The following is a 23,001-nucleotide window of genomic DNA, read 5'->3' as shown; positions in this document are numbered from 1 at the left end:
GTACCACAAAAGGAAGAGGTGTAGACCTTTGCCCACCTTGGCAGATCTCTCTGCAAGACTTGGAATTTGAAGACCTTAATAAATGAGGGTGGTGGTGAGGCCTACACTCTAATGCTACAGTCAACTTCACTTCAGTTTCACTGTGTTTTTAGACATGAACGTAAAAAAGAAAGCAACACTTTAAGGAAGGTTGTTTGAGTTCAGAATAATATAATCATAAAAACATGTAAATAAATACCAGTAAGCATATACTAAATATTAATAGAGCAACCCTTTCCCACAACTTTCTCAGGACAGACAAATTTAAACATGATGGTCTACACTATAGTATAGATTATAACTGGGAAAGCCAGAAAGCAAGGCACAAGGCCATGTCTAGAATCAGCATATATTGAGGCCAATACTCAGCATATACTCTCACAGAAATGGATTTTATAGCTATGTTCTAACATTCAACAAGAGTAAACGTATATTATAGGCTGAATGCAAATGCTGGTTGCAGGAAGTACAAAATCATGTCCAAGAACAATCTAAGGAACAAAATGTCCTTGAGGCAAAAGGCCCTCCAGGTTATTTTCTGAGGTCGCTCTCACAGGTCCCAAGGCAATGTTTGCCATGGGTCATTCTTTTGACTGTGTTTCCACAGAGATTGATGAGGATGGCCTGCATACTGTCATTGGCTCTGAACATTCCATAGGATTAAAATATGGATAGACTGTATGAGGGAAGAAATGTTCATAGAACCTATAGATGAGAGCTCCAAAGTTAGAAACATCATAAAATGAGAGAGTACAAGCTTCCCGGTCCAGGAAAAGTCCAACACGACTGGGAGGACCAGACAGAGAGAGGGCCAAGACACTGGAATTGTGGGTAACAGAACACTCATCAGAGGCATTGTATACAGACCAATTCTTCATCCCTATAACCCAGTGGCCATATTTATGCTGATAATTACCATGTTGTTTCACACTAGAATTATATTTGACTTTGAAGCCCATTTCACTTATAGAATGAAGTTGAGGTTGAACACACAGTCCATCATTTAATCCCAGGATCCAGGTGTTTTTTTCTAGACACGTCTACTTCCCAGTAATGTTTCCCTGAGCAGATAGCTGGATATCCCAGGACACCCAAGTTTTAGGTCTTAGAAATTTGCAGATTCCTTTTATAGTAACTTGTATGTTGTACTTGTCTTTTTTCTTTGTTAATGGCAATGACTGCATGGTTGTTTGCATAGAGAGTCACATGAACTGCAGAAAAATGAGACACATATGTTTTAAGTCACATGAAATACAAGGCACTGCCTATTTGTAACTTAAGGAACAGAGGACAAACGAGAAAGAGAGAAGAAACATGGAGAAGCCTTGTTTAAATCAAGGAGAGGCAGATTGTTGTGCATAGTGGGAGAAGCAACGTGAAACTGTGACTTAACAGAGCATTAAACCCTGGAAGACATTGAGAGTAGAGGGGTTCATGGTGCTGTGATTTCTCCTTACCCCAATATTGTCAGACATACATGAGCCCTGAAATGATGAAAGTTCACAGCAGTAAATATAGTGAAGGAATCAAACCATTAAAGCCCATCCCTTGTTCATATGAAGGGAAGGTTTGGAAATTCTGATACGGTATGGGATGAATGATAATTTCCCACCATACACAATGATGCCATAGGGACACATTATCTGTTCTCCTGAGTTCCTCTACTCATGTTCAGAATCCTTACTTTCTTCCATATGTAGCTCAGCCACACCCAGAATCAAACAGCGAATCACAGATTTAGCAGCCCTAACCTTGAATTGCTTGCAGCATGCCATTCAGATCCTGAACTTGATCCTGACCTTGGTATGTTCTTCTTCTTTTTGGGGGGATAGTTTGAGGCTGTTTCAGTCTCAGGACCTGAATCCTAAAGATAAAAAATTGACTTTCACATCTCAAGCCTTTTGACATTTGACCACCCCTGACTTGCTATCATTCTAACTGTCAAATAATTCCCACCACATAATAGGGTTATCCTTTCCTATTGCCCTGACATACCTTGTTAGAACAGAATTCATGCCCTAGGGAGAAGGAGAAATCACAGTTAATAGCATGTTCTTTATATTCTTGCAAATAGTGGTCACACTCTTACTGCTCACACAGACAAAATCAAAAGAGAATTAAATCAGTCACCTACAGGTCCCCAAGACATGATATAAATACAGTGTATGGCTCATGATTTGTCTTATATGCCAATTAATAAGCCATTTCTTTCTTATATTACCAGGCATTGGAGACTAAGCATGAAGAAGCAATAGTTAGAGAGCTTAAACAGGTTTCGATGTACATATTGTTAAACACATAAACACATGCCTCTTTTCATGTTACATGTTAGCTCTCTACTCCCTTATATGCAACTTACATGTATGAGAAGCTAAACCCTAAGCTATTTTAGTCATTTAAACATGGTTTGATATATTAATAATGAGGAAGTCAAAAGGACCAGAAGGTTACGATATTTAATACTTACAACCAGCTAAGCATATCTCTCAAAACGCCACCCTCTTCACCCTTCCCCCTTCTGTTTTTCTTCTCTTTTTGAGTTGTCCTGGCTGGAAAGAAGTTGATCTGAACTTTCTTTTCTTTCTTTCTTTCTTCCTTTTCCTTCCTTCCTTCCTTCCTTCCTTCCTTCCTTCCTTCCTTCCTTCCTTCCTTCCTTCCTTCCTTCCTTCCTTCCTTCCTTCCTTCCTTCCTTCCTTCTTTCTTTCTTTCTTTCTTTCTTTCTTTCTTTCTTTCTTTCTTTCTTTCTTTCTTTCTTTCTTTCTTTCTTTCTTTCTTTCTTTTTTTGCCGAGACAGGGTTTCTCTGTGTAGCCCTGGCTATCCTGGAACTCACTCTATAGAACAGGCTGGCCTTAATCTTAGAAATCCACCTGCCTCTGCCTCCCAAGTGCTGGGATTAAAGATGTGTGCCACCACTGCGCGGCAAACTTTATATGCCCCAGTACAGGGGAATGCCAGGCAGGGCCAAGAAGCGGGAGTGAGTGGGTAGGGGAGCAGGGCAGAGGGAGGGTATAGGGAACTTTTGGAATAGCATTTGAAATGTATATAAAGAAAATATCCAATAAAAATAAATTAAACCCGCGTGTGTGCGCCTTCTCTCAGCTGGTCTGCCCGAGACCCCCTGAGCGTGAACCTTAGTTCCCTGCGCGGCGCCATTTCCACTTCGACAAGATGAAAGAAACGATCATGAACCAGGAGAAACTCGCCAAACTGCAGGCACAAGTGCGCATTGGTGGGAAAGGAACTGCTTGTAGAAAGAAGAAGGTGGTTCACAGAACAGCCACAGCAGACGATAAAAAACTGCAGTTCTCCTTAAAGAAGTTAGGGGTAAACAATATCTCTGGTATTGAAGAGGTGAACATGTTTACAAACCAAGGAACAGTGATCCATTTTAACAACCCCAAAGTTCAGGTGTCCCTGGCAGCGAACACCTTCACCATTACAGGCCACGCTGAGACAAAGCAGCTGACAGAAATGCTTCCCAGCATCCTCAACCAGCTCGGTGCAAACAGTCTGACTAGTTTAAGGAGACTGGCTGAAGCTCTGCCCAAACAATCTGTGGATGGAAAAGCACCACTTGCTACTGGAGATGATGATGATGATGAAGTTCCAGATCTGGTGGAGAATTTTGATGAGGCTTCTAAGAATGAGGGAAACTGAATTGAAACAACTTCTGAAGAAGGTGATCCTTGCAGAAATTACAAGAGCTGCTATTTTATATCATGACTGCTTTTTAAAATTTTTTTGTTTATTATGGATCTGATAAAATCTAGATCTCTAATATTTTTAAGCCCAAGCCCCCCGGACACTGCAGCTCTTTTCAGTTTTCACTATACCTAATTCATTCTTTGCAGCAAATAAAGCTGAAGAAGCCTGGGAATAAAGTTTGGAAAGGGTTAATAAAATTCTTTGCCTAGTTAAAAAAAATAAATTAAAAAGAAGTTGATCTGAAGAGATATTCATGTCTCTCAATTTGATCATCAAACGGTTGAAACAAAGACTCCAAAGAAAGGAGGATTTCTCCAGGATCTCATATTCAGAGAAGGAAAACAGCTCTATCCAGGGGAAGAGCTGGTCTCCTCAAAAGATTTCAAACAAGTAATGACTTGTCTGACCACCTTAAAGTTTGACACTGTGACGTAGATCATGACGGGAGAATGATGCACAGGACCATACCTTGACATGGACTACACATATGTGCATATTCTTGACTCTTTATTTAAACTTTGATCTCACTTAGGGAACCTGAAGATGCACAGAGGATTTTTTAAATCTCTTCCTCTCTTTTCAAAATGTGATCCCCTTTAGTAAATCTCCTTTTTCTGCTTTCCAATATTAATTACACTCCTTTATATTGGCTTATTGAGGACAGACATTAAGACCTGACTGGCAGGACCTTTGTGATATATTAAATAGGTACCATAATTTGTCATTTTTCCTGGGTTTGAAACATAACACTATGTAAGAATTCTTGGAGGTTTGGGTTCCACTGGATATTGGTAGATATATGCAAATTTACATTCTTAACGAACTACAATCCCTTTCTTCAGTTAAGAATTACTAGTAGCTCCTGCAGTGCAAGTGAGTTTCCTAAACAAGTTTGCTTTCTGTACTTGAATTTGGTGTTGTTTGGTCTTACACAGGTCTTAGGTTTGGTGTCAAAACCAATCTTAGTTCATATGGGCTGCTGCTAAGCTGTGTCAAAAAGATGATTTTTTATTTTGTTGTCATCCACATCTGTCTCTTACACTCTTTATGTCCTTTCTTCTCCATTGTTCCCTGGGTCTTTGAATTAGTGGCACAGTATATATGTTCTATTTAGGGCTGAATATTCTGCAATCTCTTGCAATATTTACCTTGAGAGTTGTGAATCTCACTCTGTAACCATGCTGGCCTGTAACTCACTACATACAGCATGCTGGCTTTGAACCCACCTAAGATTAATTTGTTCTTGCATCCCAGCTGCTGGAGTAAAAGGTGTGGGCCAGCAGACCTCGATCTATGATAGAAAACCTATATTTTCTTTTCATTATTGTGGCCTGTTCATCTATATATTTTTATTTTTGTATATTAGAAGCTCTGAAGTTCTGAGATTACAGGCTACTACATATGGATTTATCTTATATAACATAAACAAACAAAAGCATATTCCACAGTAAAAGGAATTTTGTGAGAGAACTAATTATTCTGCATAGAAATGAATTTTGTTGCAGAAGTTGGTCCTCATGAAGAACTCAGTATGTCCATGTCCACTGAATCATTAGTATAATAGAAAAAATAGTAGGTCAATTGGAGAACTCATAAACAGATGAGTGGATAAAAAATGGAATGATCAGCATACATATTAAAATATCAGGCATTTAAAAGCATTTGATAACTTTTCTGAACTCAGAGAATTTGTTATTCACACCTAGCTGAAAAAAAACACTAAATGATATTATTGAAATATGTGTCATGTAAAAATATTTCATCTCACAACGGTAAATATTTGAGTGGGTTTATCAGGGGCTGAAGGCACAGAAAAATATCAGGCTCATCAGTCAAGAGATAAAATTGCAAAATTATGAAGTATGTTGGCTGTAGTTATTATGTTATCTAGCTCACTTTAGATATAGATGCATAATTCTTTCCATTATGAAGGTTTTTAGCTTTAATTAAAATAACGCAATGAAAAAGAAGCAATTAAAGGACTATGAAGAATTTCTAGAACCAGCAAGGTCTACAGGATGATAATTCAGATGAAAGAAACAAATTCCTACAGAGGTATTCATTACCACACTATGACTTTGAAATAAATTACTTAAAAATGTGATAAAAGAACAAAACACCCATGGAAGGAGTTACAGAGACAAAGTTTGGAGCAGAGACAAAAGGATGGGCGATCTAGAGACTGCCGTATCCAGGGATCCATCCCATAATCAGCCTCCAAACACTGACACCATTGCATACACTAGCAAGATTTTTATGAAAGGACCCTGATATAGCTGTCTCTTGAGAGACTATGCCCTAGCATAGCAAACACCGAAGTGGATGCTCACAGACAGCTATTGGATGGATCACAGGGCCCCCAATGGAGGAGCTAGAGAAAGTACCCAAGGAGCTAAAGGGATCTGCATCCCTATAGGTGGAACAACAATATGAACTAACCAGTACCCCGGAGCTCTTGTCTCTAGCTGCGTATGTATCAAAAGATGGCCTAGTCGGCCATCACTGGAAAAAGAGGCCCATTGGTCATGCAAACTTTATATGCCTCAGTATAGGGGAACGCCAGGGCCAAAAAGTGGGAGTGGGTGGGTGGGAGAGTGGTGGGGGGAGGGTATGGGGGACTTTTGGGATAGCATTGGAAATGTAAATGAGGAAAATACCTAATAAAAAATATTAAAAGAGAAAAAAGTGATAAAAGTCAAATCATATCCCCATCACAAATCGCATTTCCAATGAAATCAAAGGCAGTGGGGGTACAAATCTCAAATCATCAGAGGGAGAAACGAACTCTACTAATTTCAAATTCTAGTGAAGTGACTAACTTGACAGTTGAAAATGTGCTTCACATATGCTCAGCAATAGAACAGTGTAATAATACCATGAGGCAAGAGATCTTCTTTCCAAGGTCAGCTTCAATTCTGAGAAGTTGTTGATAAACCAATAACATACAATTTTCCCTTGGCATTCACGTATACAGTAATTCCTCCTGCCTTTGAAACTGAGTCAGGAAAGAGTTCAGGAAATGCTCATTGTTATCACCAGGAAAATCACAACAGTAAAGAGGGAGGGCAATGGCTTCCTGTCCCCTAACTCTCAAACACTGGGACCTCCTGCTGTCTTACCTGCAGCATTTCCATGGTTGAGAGTGCCAACTGATGTCCCACATCTGAGATGAGGTCTCTCACCAACTCTGTCTACTCCCTTAGCTCATTTTCAGACTCTTCTAGCTTTTCCATAACCTCTTCCTTCTCTTTCTTCAGCTCCTGCAGCCCCTCATTCTCCTTGGAGTCCAGGAGGTCTCTTAGTCCTTTAAGCTCCATCTGAACATATTCCACATCACTCTGTATTTGATTCTTCAGGTGTAACAAAAGGGAGCAGAATTCAGTCTGATCAAATGAGACTTGGTGATAGAGAAATACTGCTCTGGGTGGGGAGTTTTCACAGGGACTTGGGCTTAGGAAAGGGAAGGGAACCTTTGGGAAGCTGTGTCTCCTTTTAATGTTTGGTTACAACGTTTTATATAAAAAAATATAAGGTCTCCTTTACCAAGACCATATGAGCCTAAGTAGGATGTCTCTCTTTTTTTACTCAGCTGCCCAAGATACTTTTGCTTGACTACATATTCCTCATTCCCCCTCTGAATCCCCGAGGAAGCTCAACCCTAGAAATAGAACTGTGGCCTGTTCCCAAGCATCTTCCCCAAAATTCTGAGCTTCAAAAAGCACCACAGGAGTAGGATCCAGCAGCCATTCTGACCAAGCATCCTCCATGGTTCCAGCTCCTCACAGAGCATCTCCAGCCAGGAGAACCAGTAGGAAGGAGTATCAAAGCCTCTTGGCCTCATCAACTCCCAGGAAGTAAAGACCCCAGGAGCTTCTTGCCCAGGTCCCTCTTGGGCATCAGACTGACTCCCTTAGGAAGGGTCCTCATTTGCCTCCCAGTCAGCTCTCTGTTGCTGAAGATCATCCTGCCATTTATCACATCTTTTCTCATTTTCCCTCAGCTTCTGCAGAGCTTCCTGTAGCTTCTCCTGTGAGAAAGGAATTGTAGCAGAGTCGTGTTGTGTGATTAGTAGGACTGCTGAAACAGAGAAATCTCTTTTAGTCAATCATCCCACCAAGTAAAATTTTGTTACTTTGTATTCAGCATCAGAGAACTGGGCGTGTTTTGTTAATTTTCTTATCTTCCATGTAAGTATACTTATATATCATACACCCCATACATTTCCTCATTTTACACCTACACATTTTTTTAAACTTGGTCATGCTATGTGTCCCTGGCTGGCCTGGAATTTTGGTGTGGACAAGCATACTACTGACATTCAGAGATCTTTTAGTGTCAGCCACCAGATCTTGGGACTGAAACCTGAACCATAACACTGGCCACATAAAAACTGTTTTTCTGTTTCTTTTCTTCTTTGGTTTTTAAAAATTACATATTTAAGATATTTTTCTTCCCTTAAAATTGATTTTTAAATCAATAGATTTTAAAGCATCATTAAAAAGATTTATTTATTTACATGTATGAGTGCTCTACTTTAATGTTTGCCTACACGACAGAAGAGGGCATCAGATCCCATAACAGATGGTTGTGAGACATCATGTGGTTTGTAGAAACTGAACTTCAAACCTCTGGAAAGGAAGCCAGTACTCTTAACTTCTGAACTATCTTTCCAGCCACATACAATATAATCTGATTATGGCTTCCCCCAAACCTCTTCTCCCATCCAGATTCATATCCTTCCAGTCTCTTGTTGGCAAACAAAGAGGCATGCAAGAGACAATAACAGGGTAAAACAAAATATATGTGACAAAGAATAAAGGACCAAAGATATTAGAATACGACAAAACAAAGAAAAAAGTATTAAATAAAAATATAAGAAGTGCATGTAGACACAGAGACACACAGGTTCCCAAGTCATGGGAATATCATAAAAGCTAGAGCTTTATATATTAAAGATTTGATGTATTAAATTAAAATCAAAGAACCTATGAGGTTGTAAAAGCTAAAAAACAAAGAGACAAACAAATGAACAAATCTCAGACAACATTATGAGAGAAAGAACATCCAAACAAGGGTTTGGTGCATTTGTGCTGGGTGTCCTCTATTGCTGGGCTCGGGATTTTCTTTTTAGAATGTTTTACTTCCCAGTTTGACTCCCATGCAGAGAAATAATTTCTTCATTTCAACTAGCCTTCAGTTACACATGACTTGTGGGCTTAGGGTTGGGGCATGAGTCCAGTTCTCCTTCCAGCTCTAGAATTCCATTGGGTGCAGCCCCTTTCAGGACCTGTGCAGGCTGCCACAGTCCCTGTGAGTCAATCCTTCAGCTCAAAAACCAACAACATCAACACACAGAGAAAACATCCAATGCAGAACTCGCTGCTGTGGTTTTCATTATGGAAATCTTTCCTCTCTTCCCTGATGTTTTAGTTGCCACATGCAATTCTCTTCACTGCTGTGTGTCACATGTTTATTAACCCCATTGTTGAATGTCACTAGACGGACATGTTAGGTCCTTTGAGTGAATCAGACGTTAACATTGAAAGGATATAAACACAGAAGGAATCAGCAGATGTTCTTCTGCTGATTTGGCTTTCTTGGACATCGACTTAATTTAAAGAAGCAGTTCCAAAATATTGTGTTGTATTTTAGTAATTGTAATCCAGGCAGATTCTTTTATGATTTAGTGGAATTAAATCACCATACCATTTAGGACTTAAAACGTTAAAAAGAATGGAATGACCTATCAGGTTTCAAGTCTATGATGCGCAAATTAGGACCCTGTCACACAAACTGGAGCTTTCCCATCTATTACTGTTTTATGCTTTGTTTCCTGTAGCCTCCTGCTTCTTACCTTGTACTCCTGGTCCACCTCTTCAATGAGAGCTGTCTGGTGACCACGGTGCTTCTGAGATCTCTCACAAACCCAGCTGATGGCCATCCTGTCCTCCTTACAGAAGAGCTTGAGTTTCTCTCCATGTTGTGCACAGTAAAACACTTTCTCCTTTTCCTCTGGGATAGACTTTAACTCGTTGATCCTTTTTTTTTTAAATTTTTAATATTTTTTATTACATATTTTCCTCAATTACATTTCCAATGCTATCCCAAAAGTCCCCCATAGCGCCCCCCACTTCCCTAACCACCCATTCCCATTCTTTTGGCCCTGGCATTCCCCTATATTGGGGCATATAAAGTTTGCAAGTCCAATGGGCCTCTCTTTCCAGTGATGGCCGACTAGGCCATCTTTCGATACATATGCAGCTAGAGACAAGAGCTCCGGGGTACTGGTTAGTACATCATGTTGTTCCAACTATAGGGTTGCAGATCCCTTTAGCTCCTTGGGTACTTTCTCTAGCTTCTCCATTGGGAGCCCTGTGATACATCCAATAGCTGACTGTGAGCATCCACTCCTGTGTTTGCTAGGCCCCGGCATCGTCTCACAAGAGACAGCTATATTTGGGTCCTTTCAGCAAAATCTTGCTAGTGTATGCAATGGTGTCCGAGTTTAGAAGCTGATTATGGGATGGATCCCTGGATACGGCAGTCTCTAAATGGTCCATCCTTTCATCACAGCTACGAACTTTGTCTCTGTAACTCCTTCCCTGGGTGTTTTGTTCCCAATTCTAAGAAGGGGCACAGTGTCCACACTTTGGTCTTCATTCTTCTTGAGTTTCATGCGTTTAGCAAATTGTATCTTATATCTTGGGTATCCTAAGTTTTGGGCTAATATCCACTTATCAGTGAATACATATTGTGTGAGTTCTTTTGTGATTGTGTTACTTCACTCAAGATGATGTGCTCCAGGTCCATCCATTTGGCTAGGAATTTCATAAATTCATTCTTTTTAATAGCTGAGTAGTACTCCATTGTGTAAATGTACCATAATTTCTGTATCCATTCCTCTGTTGAGGGACATCTGGGTTCTTTCCAGCTTCTGGCTATTATAATTAGGGCTGCTATGAACATAGTGGAGCATGTGTCCTTCTTACCGGTTGGGACATCTTCTGGATATATGCCCAGGAGAGGTATTGCTGGATCCTCCGGTAGTACTATGTCCAATTTTCTGAGGAACCGCCAGACTGATTTCCAGAGTGGTTGTACAAGCTTGCAATCCCACCAACAATGGAGGAGTGTTCCTCTTTCTCCACATCCTCGCCAGCATCTGCTGTCACCTGAATTTTTGATCTTAGCCATTCTGACTGGTGTGAGGTGGAATCTCAGGGTTGTTTTGATTTGCATTTCCCTGATGATTAAGGATGTTGAACATTTTTTCAGGTGCTTCTCTGCCATTCGGTATTCCTCAGGTGAGAATTCTTTGTTCAGTTCTGAGCCCCTTTTTTAATGGGGTTATTTGACTTTCTGGAGTCCACCTTCTTGAGTTCTTTATATATATTGGATATTAGTCCCTTATCTGATTTAGGATAGGTGAAGATCCTTTCCCAATCTGTTGGTGGTTTTTTTGTCTTATTGATGGTGTCTTTAGCCTTGCAGAAGCTTTGTAGTTTCATGAGGTCCCACTTGTCAATTCTCGATCTTACAGCACAAGCCATTACTGTTCTATTCAGGAATTTTTCCCCTGTGCCCATATCTTCAAGGCTTTTCCCCACTTTCTCCTGTATAAGTTTCAGTGTCTCTGGTTTTATGTGAAGTTCCTTGATCCACTTAGACTTGACCTTAGTACAAGGAGATAGGAATGGATCGATTCGCATTCTTCTACATGTTAACAACCAGTTGTGCCAGCACCATTTGTTGAAAATGCTGTCTTTCTTCCACTGGATGTTTTTAGCTCCCTTGTCGAAGATCAAGTGACCGTAGGTGTGTGGGTTCATTTCTGGGTCTTCAATTCTATTCCATTGGTCTATTTGTCTGTCACTATACCAGTACCATGCAGTTTTTATCACAATTGCTCTCTAGTAGAGCTTTAGGTCCGGCATGGTGATTCCACCAGAGGTTCTTTTATCCTTGAGAAGATTTTTTGCTATCCTAGGTTTTTTGTTATTCCAGATGAATTTGCAGATTGCACTTTCTAATTCGTTGAAGAATTCATTTGGAATTTTGATGGGGATTGCATTGAATCTGAAGATTGCTTTTGGCAAGATAGCCATTTTTTCAATGTTGATCCTGCCAATCCATGAGCATGGGAGATCTTTCCATCTTCTGAGATCTTCTATAATTTCTTTTTTTTTTTTAATCCTCAGATCATTTTTTTTTATTTTCTTTTTTTTGATTTTTAATATTTTTATTACATATTTTCCTCAATTACATTTCCAATGCTATCCCACAAGTCCCCCATAGCGCCCCCCACTTCCCTACCCACCCATTCCCATTCTTTTGGCCCTGGCATTCCCCTATATTGGGGCATATAACGTTTGCAAGTCCAATGGGCCTCTCTTTCCAATGATGGCCAACTAGGCCATCTTTCGATACATATGCAGCTAGAGACAAGAGCTCCGGGGTTCTGGTTAGTACATCATGTTGTTCCAACAATAGGGTTGCAGATCCCTTTAGCTCCTTGGGTACTTTCTCTAGCTTCTCCATTGGGAGCCCTGTGATACATCCAATAGCTGACTGTGAACATCCACTCCTGTGTTTGCTAGGCCCCGGCATCGTCTCACAAGAGACAGCTATCTTTGGGTCCTTTCAGCAAAATCTTGCTAGTGTATGCAATGGTGTCAGCGTTTAGAAGCTGATTATGGGACGGATCCCTGGATACAGCATTCTCTAAATGGTCCATTCTTTCATCACAGCTACGAACTTTGTCTCTGTAACTCCTTCCCTGGGTGTTTTGTTCCCAATTCTATGAAGGTGCACAGTGTCCAAACTTTGGTCTTCATTCTTCTTGAGTTTCATGCATTTATCAAATTGTATCTTATATCTTGGGTATCCTAAGTTTTGGGCTAATATCCACTTATCAATGAATACATATTGTATGAGTTCTTTTGTGATTGTGTTACTTCACTCAAGATGATGCCCTCCAGGTCCATCCATTTGGCTAGGAATTTCATAAATTCATTCTTTTTAATAGCTGAGTAGTACTCCATTGTGTAAATGTACCATAATTTCTGTATCCATTCCTCTGTTGAGGGACATCTGGGTTCTTTCCAGCTTCTGGCTATTATAAATAGGGCTGCTATGAACATAGTGGAGCATGTGTCCTTTTTACCGGTTGGGACATCTTCTGGATATATGCCCAGGAGAGGTATTGCTGGATCCTCCGGTAGTACTATGTCCAATTTTCTGAGGAACCGCCAGACTGATTTCCAGAGTGGTTGTACAAGCTTGCAATCCCACCAACAATGGAGGAGTGTTCCTCTTTCTCCACATCCTCGCCAGCATCTGCTGTCACCTGAATTTTTGATCTTAGCCATTCTGACTGGTGTGAGGTGGAATCTCAGGGTTGTTTTGATTTGCATTTCCCTGATGATTAAGGATGTTGAACATTTTTTCAGGTGTTTCTCTGCCATTCGGTATTCCTCAGGTGAGAATTCTTTGTTCAGTTCTGAGCCCCATTTTTTAATGGGGTTATTTGACTTTCTGGAGTCCACCTTCTTGAGTTCTTTATATATATTGGATATTAGTCCCTTATCTGATTTAGGATAGGTGAAGATCCTTTCCCAATCTGTTGGTGGTTTTTTTGTCTTATTGATGGTGTCTTTAGCCTTGCAGAAGCTTTGTAGTTTCATGAGGTCCCACTTGTCAATTCTCGATCTTACAGCACAAGCCATTACTGTTCTATTCAGGAATTTTTCCCCTGTGCCCATATCTTCAAGGCTTTTCCCCACTTTCTCCTGTATAAGTTTCAGTGTCTCTGGTTTTATGTGAAGTTCCTTGATCCACTTAGACTTGACCTTAGTACAAGGAGATAGGAATGGATCGATTCGCATTCTTCTACATGTTAACAACCAGTTGTGCCAGCACCATTTGTTGAAAATGCTGTCTTTCTTCCACTGGATGTTTTTAGCTCCCTTGTCGAAGATCAAGTGACCATAGGTGTGTGGGTTCATTTCTGGGTCTTCAATTCTATTCCATTGGTCTATTTGTCTGTCACTATACCAGTACCATGCAGTTTTTATCACAATTGCTCTCTAGTAGAGCTTTAGGTCCGGCATGGTGATTCCACCAGAGGTTCTTTTATCCTTGAGAAGAGTTTTTGCTATCCTAGGTTTTTTGTTATTCCAGATGAATTTGCAGATTGCACTTTCTAATTCGTTGAAGAATTGATTTGGAATTTTGATGGGGATTGCATTGAATCTGTAGATTGCTTTTGGCAAGATAGCCATTTTTACAATGTTGATCCTGCCAATCCATGAGCATGGGAGATCTTTCCATCTTCTGAGATCTTCTATAATTTCTTTCTTCAGAGACTTGAAGTTTTTATTATACAGATCTTTCACTTCCTTAGTTAGAGTCACGCCAAGATATTTTATATTATTTGTGACTATTGAGAAGGGTGTTGTTTCCCTAATTTCTTTCTCATCCTGTTTATTCTTTGTGTAGAGAAAGGCCATTGATTTGTTTGAGTTAATTTTATATCCAGCTACTTCACCGAAGCTGTTTATCAGGCTTAGTAGTTCTCTGGTGGAATTTTTCGGGTCACTTATATATACTATCATATCATCTGCAAAGAGTGATATTTTGACTTCATCTTTTCCAATTTGTATTTCTTTGATCTCCTTTTGTTGTCGAATTGCTCTGGCTAGGACTTCAAGTACAATGTTGAATAGGTATGGAGAAAGTGGACAGCCTTGTCTAATCCCTGATTTTAGAGGGATTGCTTCAAGCTTCTCACCATTTACTTTGATGTTGGCTACTGGTTTGCTGTAGATTGCTTTTATCATGTTTAGGTATGGGCCTTGAATTCCTGATCTTTCCAAGACTTTTATCATGAATGGGTGTTGGATCTTGTCAAATGCTTTTTCCGCATCTAACGAGATGACCATGTGGTTTTTGTCTTTGAGTTTGTTTATATACTGGATTACATTGATGGATTTCCGTATATTGAACCATCCCTGCATCCCTGGGATGAAACCTACTTGGTCAGGATGGATGATTGTTTTGATGTGTTCTTGGATTCGGTTAGCAAGAACTTTATTGAGGATTTTTGCATCAATATTCATTTTTTTTAATATGTTAAGGAGCATTTCTTTTATTTTCAGTTATAAGAATTAAGCAAAAGACTTCAATAGAAATTTTTCAAGTGAAATAATTTTTCTTTTTTTTTTTTTAATATTTTTATTACATATTTTCCTCAATTACGTTTCCAATGCTATCCCAAAAGTCCCCCATAGCGCCCCCCCACTTCCCTATCCACCCATTCCCATTCTTTTGGCCCTGGCATTCCCCTATATTGGGGCATATAAAGTTTGCAAGTCCAATGGGCCTCTCTTTCCATTGATGGCTGACTAGGCCATCTTTCGATACATATGCAGCTAGAGACAAGAGCTCCGGGGTTCTAGTTAGTACATCATGTTGTTCCAACAATAGGGTTGCAGATCCCTTTAGCTCCTTGGGTACTTACTCTAGCTTCTCCATTGGGAGCCCTGTGATACATCCAATAGCTGACTGTGAACATCCACTCCTGTGTTTGCTAGACCCCAGCATCGTCTCACAAGAGACAGCTATATTTGGGTCCTTTCCGCAAAATCTTGCTAGTGTATGCAATGGTGTCAGCGTTTAGAAGTTGATTATGGGATGGATCCCTGGGTACGGCAGTCTCTAAATGGTCCATCCTTTCATCACAGCTACGAACTTTGTCTCTGTAACTCCTTCCCTGGGTGTTTTGTTCCCAATTCTGAGAAGGTGCACAGTGTCCACACTTTGGTCTTCATTCTTCTTGAGTTTCATGCGTTTAGCAAATTGTATCTTAAATCTTGGGTATCCTAAGTTTTGGGCTAATATCCACTTATCAGTGAATACATATTGTGTGAGTTCTTTTGTGATTGTGTTACTTCACTCAAGATGATGCGCTCCAGGTCCATCCATTTGGCTAGGAATTTCATAAATTCATTCTTTTTAATAGCTGAGTAGTACTCCATTGTGTAAATGTACCATAATTTCTGTATCCATTCCTCTGTTGAGGGACATCTGGGTTCTTTCCAGCTTCTGGCTATTATAAATAGGGCTGCTATGAACATAGTGGAGCATGTGTCCTTTTTACCGGTTGGGACATCTTCTGGATATATGCCCAGGAGAGGTATTGCTGGATCCTCCGGTAGTACTATGTCCAATTTTCTGAGGAACCGCCAGACTGATTTCCAGAGTGGTTGTACAAGCTTGCAATCCCACCAACAATGGAGGAGTGTTCCTCTTTCTCCACATCCTCGCCAGCAACTGCTGTCACCTGAATTTTTGATCTTAGCCATTCTGACTGGTGTGAGGTGGAATCTCAGGGTTGTTTTGATTTGCATTTCCCTGATGATTAAGGATGTTGAACATTTTTTCAGGTGTTTCTCTGCCATTCGGTATTCCTCAGGCCAGAATTCTTTGTTCAGTTCTGAGCCCCATTTTTTAATGGGGTTATTTGACTTTCTGGAGTCCACCTTCTTGAGTTCTTTATATATATTGGATATTAGTCCCTTATCTGATTTAGGATAGGTGAAGATCCTTTCCCAATCTGTTGGTGATTTTTTTGTCTTATTGATGGTGTCTTTAGCCTTGCAGAAGCTTTGTAGTTTCATGAGGTCCCACTTGTCTATTCTCGATCTTACAGCACAAGCCATTACTGTTCTATTCAGGAATTTATCCCCTGTGCCCATATCTTCAAGGCTTTTCCCCACTTTCTCCTGTATAAGTTTCAGTGTCTCTGGTTTTATGTGAAGTTCCTTGATCCACTTAGACTTGACCTTAGTACAAGGAGATAGGAATGGATCGATTCGCATTCTTCTACATGTTAACAACCAGTTGTGCCAGCACCATTTGTTGAAAATGCTGTCTTTCTTCCACTGGATGTTTTTAGCTCTCTTGTCGAAGATCAAGTGACCATAGGTGTGTGGGTTCATTTCTGGGTCTTCAATTCTATTCCATTGGTCTATTTGTCTGTCACTATACCAGTACCATGCAGTTTTTATCACAATTGCTCTGTAGTAGAGCTTTAGGTCCGGCATGGTGATTCCACCAGAGGTTCTTTTATCCTTGAGAAGAGTTTTTGCTATCCTAGGTTTTTTGTTATTCCAGATGAATTTGCAGATTGCACTTTCTAATTCGTTGAAGAATTGAGTTGGAATTTTGATGGGGATTGCATTGAATCTGTAGATTGCTTTTGGCAAGATAGCCATTTTTTCAATGTTGATCCTGCCAATCCATGACCATGGGAGATCTTTCCATCTTCTGAGATCTTCTATAATTTCTTTCTTCAGAGACTTGAAGTTTTCATTATACAGATCTTTCACTTCCTTAGTTAGAGTCACGCCAAGATATTTTATATTATTTGTGACTATTGAGAAGGGTGTTGTTTCCCTAATTTCTTTCTCATCCTGTTTATTCTTTGTGTAGAGAAAGGCCATTGATTTGTTTGAGTTAATTTTATATCCAGCTACTTCACCGAAGCTGTTTATCAGGCTTAGTAGTTCTCTGGTGGAATTTTTCGGGTCACTTATATATACTATCATATCATCTGCAAAGAGTGATATTTTGACTTCATCTTTTCCAATTTGTATCCCTTTGATCTCCTTTTGTTGTCGAATTGCTCTGGCTAGGACTTCAAGTACAATGTTGAATAGGTATGGAGAAAGTGGACAGCCTTGTCTAATCCCTGATTTTAGAGGGATTGCTTCAAGCTTCTCACCATTTACTTTGATGTTGGCTACTGGTTTGCTGTAGATTGCTTTTATCATGTTTAGGTATGGGCCTTGAATTCCTGATCTTTCCAAGACTTTTATCATGAATGGGTGTTGGATCTTGTCAAATGCTTTTTCCGCATCTAACGAGATGACCATGTGGTTTTTGTCTTTGAGTTTGTTTATATACTGGATTACATTGATGGATTTCCGTATATTGAACCATCCCTGCATCCCTGGGATGAAACCTACTTGGTCAGGATGGATGATTGTTTTGATGTGTTCTTGGATTCGGTTAGCAAGAACTTTATTGAGGATTTTTGCATCAATATTCATAAGGGATATTGGTCTGAAGTTTTCTATCTTTGTTGGGTCTTTTTGTGCTTTAGGTATCAGAGTAATTGTGGCTTCATAGAATGAGTTGGGTAGAATACCTTCTGTTTCTATTTTGTGGAATAGTTTGTGAAGAACTGGGATTAGATCTTCTTTGAAGGTCTGATAGAACTCTGCACTAAACCCATCTGGTCCTGGGCTTTTTTTGGTTGGGAGACTATTAATGACTGCTTCTATTTCTTTGGGGGATATAGGGCTGTTTAGATCATTAACCTGATCTTGATTCAACTTTGGTACCTGGTATCTGTCTAGGAACTTCTCCATTTCATCCAGGTTCTCCAGTTTTGTTGAGTATAGCCTTTGGTAGAAGGATCTGATGGTGTTTTGGATGTCTTCAGGATCTGTTGTTATGTCTCCTTTTTCATTTCTGATTTTGTTAATTAGGATGCTTTCCCTGTGCCCTCTAGTGAGTCTGGCTAAGGGTTTATCTATCTTGTTGATTTTCTCAAAGAACCAGCTCCTTGATTGGTTGATTCTTTGAATAGTTTTTCTTGTTTCCACTTGGTTGATTTCGCCCCTGAGTTTGATTATTTCCTGCCGTCTACTCCTCTTGGGTGAATTTGCTTCCTTTTGTTCTAGTGCTTTTAGGTATGTTGTCAAGCTGCTAATGTGTGCTCTCTCTAGTTTCCTTTTGGAGGCACTCAGAGCTATGAGTTTTCCTCTTAGAAATGCTTTCATTGCGTCCCATAAGTTTGGGTATGTTGTGGCTTCATTTTCATTGAACTCTAAAAAGTCCTTAATTTCTTTCTTTATTCCTTCCTTGACCAAGGTATCATTGAGAAGAGTGTTGTTCAGTTTCCACGTGAAGGTTGGCTTTCTATTATTTATTTTGTTATTGAAGATCAGCCTTAGTCCATGGTGATCTGATAGGATGCATGGGACAATTTCAATATTTTTGTATCTGTTGATGCCTGTTTTGTGACCAATTATGTGGTCAATTTTCGAGAAGGTACCATGAGGTGCTGAGAAGAAGGTATATCCTTTTGTTTTAGGATAGAATGTTCTGTAGTTATCTGCCAGATCCATTTGATTCATAATTTCTCTTAGTTTCTCTGTGTCCCTGTTTAGTTTCTCTTTCCATGTTCTGTCCATTGGTGAAAGTGGTGTGTTGAAGTCTCCCACTATCATTGTGTGAGGTGCAATGTGTGCTTTGAGATTTACTAAAGTTTCTTTAATGAATGTGGCTGCCTTTGTATTTGGAGCATAGATATTCAGGATTGATAGTTCCTCTTGGAGGATTTTACCTTTGATGAGTATGAAGTGTCCCTCCCTGTCTTTTTTAATGACTTTGGGTTGGAAGTCAATCTTATCAGATATTAGAATGGCTACTCCAGCTTGTTTCTTCATACCATTTGCTTGGAAAATTGTTTTCCAGCCTTTCATTCTGAGGTAGTGTCTATCTTTTTCTCTGAGATGAGTTTCCTGTAAGCAGCAAAATGTTGGGTCTTGTTTGTGTAGACAGTTTGTTAGTCTATGTCTTTTTATCGGGGAGTTGAGTCCATTGATATTAAGAGATATTAAGGAAAAGTAATTGTTGTTTCCTGTTATTTTTGTTGTTAAAGTTGGCATTCTGTTCTTGTGGCTGTCTTCTTTTAGGTTTGTTGAGGGATTACCTTCTTGTTCTTTCTAGGGCATGGTTCCCGTCCTTGTATTGGTTTTTTTTCTGTTATTATCCTTTGAAGGGCTGGATTCCTGGAGAGATAATGTGTGAATTTGGTTTTGTCGTGGGATACTTTGGTTTCTCCATCTATGTTAATTGAAAGTTTGGCTGGGTATAGTAGCCTGGGCTGGAATTTGTGTTCTTTTAGTGTCTGTATAATATCTGTCCATGATCTTCTGGCTTTCATAGTCTCTGGTGAAAAATCTGGTGTAATTCTGATAGGCTTGCCTTTATATGTTACTTGGCCTTTTTCTCTTACTGCTTTTAGTATTCTATCTTTATTTAGTGCATTTGTTGTTCTGATTATTATGTGTCGGGAGGTATTTCTTTTCTGGTCCAGCCTATTTGGAGTTCTGTAGGCTTCTTGTATGTTCATGGGCATCTCTTTCTTTAGATTTGGGAAGTTTTCTTCTATAATTCTGTTGAAGATGTTTGCTGTTCCTTTGAGTTGAAAATCTTCATTCTCATCCACTCCTATTATCCGTAGTTTTGGTCTTCTCATTGTGTCCTGTATTTCCTGGATGTTTTGAGTTAGGACCTTTTTGCATTTTCCATTTTCCTTGATTGTTGTGCCGATGTTCTCTATGGAATCTTCTGCACCTGAGATTCTCTCTTCCATCTCTTGTATTCTGTTGCTGATGCTCGCATCTATGGTTCCAGATTTCTTTCCTAGGGTTTCTATCTCCAGTGTTGCCTCATTTTGGGTTTTCTTTATTGTGTCTACTTCCCTTTTTAGGTCTAGTATGGTTTTGTTCATTTCCATCATCTGATTGGATGTGTTTTCCTGTTTCTCTTTAAGGACTTCTACCAGTTTGGTTGTGTTTTCCTGTTTTTCTTTAAGGACTTGTAACTCTTTAGCCATGTTCTCCTGTAGTTCTTTAAAGTCCTTCTTGATGTCCTCTACCATCATCATGAGATATGCTTTTAAATCCAGGTCTAGCTTTTCAGGTGTGTTGGGGTGCCCTGGACTGGGCGAAGTGGGAGTGCTGGGTCCTGATGATGGTGAGTTGTCTTGGTTTCTGTTAGTAAGATTCTTAGGTTTACCTCTTGCCATCTGGTAATCTTTAGAGTTGTTATAGTTGTCTCAGTTCAGAGGTTGTTCTTCTGGTGATTCTGAGTATCGTCTGTCAGCAGACCTGGGAGACAGGCTCTCTCCTCTGAGTTTCAGTGGTTAGAGCACTCCCTGCTGACAAGCTTTCCTCTTAAAGGGAAGGTGTACAGATATCTGGCGTTTGGACTTCCTCCTGGCCGAAGAAGAAGGCCGAAAACAGGACCTTTCCCAGATGCTGTGTTGCTTTGGAAGGTCACAGAAGCTGTCAGCTTCTGTGGTGCGCACTCTCAGCTGTGCAGACTAAGTTCCTAAGTTCAGTGGAGTCGTGGATCCAAGATGTGCTCCCTGCTCCTGAGGCAGAGGGCTCCTGTGCAGGGCAGACCACTGTCTTCCAGCTGGGAGGGTGCCTGATGTCTGCGGCCCCCAAAGGTGCTGCCTCAGTGGCTCTGTGGCTCCCGCCTGTCCCAGAAGCTGTCTGCCTCTGTGTTCCTCACTCTCACTTGTGCAGACTAAGTTCGGCGGAGTCCCGGAGCCAAGATGGTGCTCCCTGCGGGGCGGACCTCTGTTCTCCAGCTGGGAGGGTGCCGGATGTCTGCGGCCCCAAAAGGGTGCTGCCTCAGCGGCTCTGTGGCTCCCGCCTGTCCCAGAAGCTGTCTGCCTCTGTGGTCCTCACTCTCACCTGTGCAGACTAAGTTCAGCGGAGCCCCAGAGCCAAGATGGCGCTCCCTGCAGGGCGGATCACTGTCCCTCTTTGATCCTTTTTACTATGTTGATCATGTTTTGATTAGGTCTCAGATTCTCAAACAGGTAACCAACCCGGCACACAGGGCAGCTGCCTACCCCGTCCATTCTTCTGTTGGACACATAGTTCAGTATGATGCAGACTTGGCAGAAGCTGTGGCCACAATCAGTGCTCACAGGTTCCTTCAGAAGCTCCAGACAGATAGGACAGGTCACCTCTTCCTTTGCCATTGCCAGAGCTGATGAGGCCATCATTGCTGTGATTCTGTGTCTTTCTAGGTCCCTGCATGATAGGGATGGTTAAAAGGGCCATGTAAGAAGTGGAGGAGCAGAATCCACACTTTGTAGAGATCAAGGAAGGACTAAGGTGACAAGGTGAAAGAACAAAGGGAGAAATATAGAAGGATATTTAGTGACATAACAAATAGCATTTCTTCATACTCTAAAGTGCTCTACTCTTAGATAGAGTGACAAATTTGACACAAGATTGTTATTCCCTTTTCAGTAGATCAGAGAGAAAGTGTTTCTTTCAACAGAATTGTGCAACCTCCCTTCTCTCCTTCTCTTTCAATTCCCAGGCACCATCTTCAGTGTCAAAAGCACCAAACCTCTCATGTCTCTGGCCACTGTACTTCTCTCATCACTAGGTGGTGTGACTCATTCTGATCCTCTCCTTACAAGATTCTTACCAGAAAGAGCAAATGTTTACCTGCAGTGCAATAAGCCCCATCTCCTGATTCACGTATGCAATGATTTCTCTGATTGCCATCTAATAAGTGACTATATGTGTGTTGTATTAGATGTATAAAGATGGTCACTGAGAAGGATCCTTTGCCTTCAATGCATTGAAAATGAATGAAAATCCCTCTGGAGTCTTTTTTTCACATGAGCCTGCTCTAACCTGTAGAGGTGACCAAAGAAAAAAAGATGTAGCCACTAGGACAAAACTGATATCCAGAACAAAGTACGTGAGGAATTATGCCCCTGCTCTACTTGGGGTTATGTGAGTCTTGTGGCTGTCAATGCTGAGATTTTTATCGTGGTCTAGAAATTTGCCAAAAACATTGATGAGATACTCTAGGTATTTGTGTCAGCATGATTCTGACTTTAAATCCACATCAAAAATTATAGTTCAAAGTACACAGAGTTTTCCCCAATAACATGTAGTATTAGCAGGAAAAACCAACGGACTAGCCACACCATATATTAACCAGGTGATGGTGGTTGTGCACACTTGTAAGGCAGGCGAATTTAGTATATAGTGAATTCCACGGCACCTATGTCTAGACATAGAAACCTGTGTCATCCCCATTACCCCACAAAGAAACTCTTGACACTCATTGCAGAAGAAGTATTTGAAAATACACACCTTTTTAGGAACTAAAAAATTTCTAAAATTGTCTAGAAATAGGCATAATTTTTTGTATTTTAAAGCCATACATGACAATACCACTGCTAACCTCATAACAAATTTAAGGCAATAGAAAATATTTTTTTTATTTATAAAATTATGTGGAAAACAAGGATTTTTTTTTCACCATTTCTATCTATCACTGCAAGGTAAGTACATGGAGGAAATGTAGAATAAAAAGCTGAAACAAAATATTAGACATGCAAGTAAGAACTATTTTACAAG

The 23,001-nt window shown here is 40.2% G+C and overlaps 2 pseudogenes; one reads left to right on the top strand and one right to left on the bottom strand.

The window, feature by feature from the left end:
- Nucleotides 1–620: 620 nt before the first annotated feature.
- On the bottom strand, nucleotides 621–21,620 carry LOC115031496 (tripartite motif-containing protein 30A-like; annotated as a pseudogene).
- On the top strand, nucleotides 3,121–3,961 carry LOC110298455 (transcription factor BTF3 pseudogene; annotated as a pseudogene).
- Nucleotides 21,621–23,001: the final 1,381 nt, after the last annotated feature.

Source organism: Mus caroli, unplaced genomic scaffold (genome assembly GCF_978045245.1).
Source record: "Mus caroli unplaced genomic scaffold, Mus_caroli_1 scaffold_8, whole genome shotgun sequence".
Taxonomy (NCBI): domain Eukaryota; kingdom Metazoa; phylum Chordata; class Mammalia; order Rodentia; family Muridae; genus Mus; species Mus caroli.
Note: the sequence above shows the minus strand (reverse complement) of the source record. Positions and strands in the feature narration are given on the sequence as shown.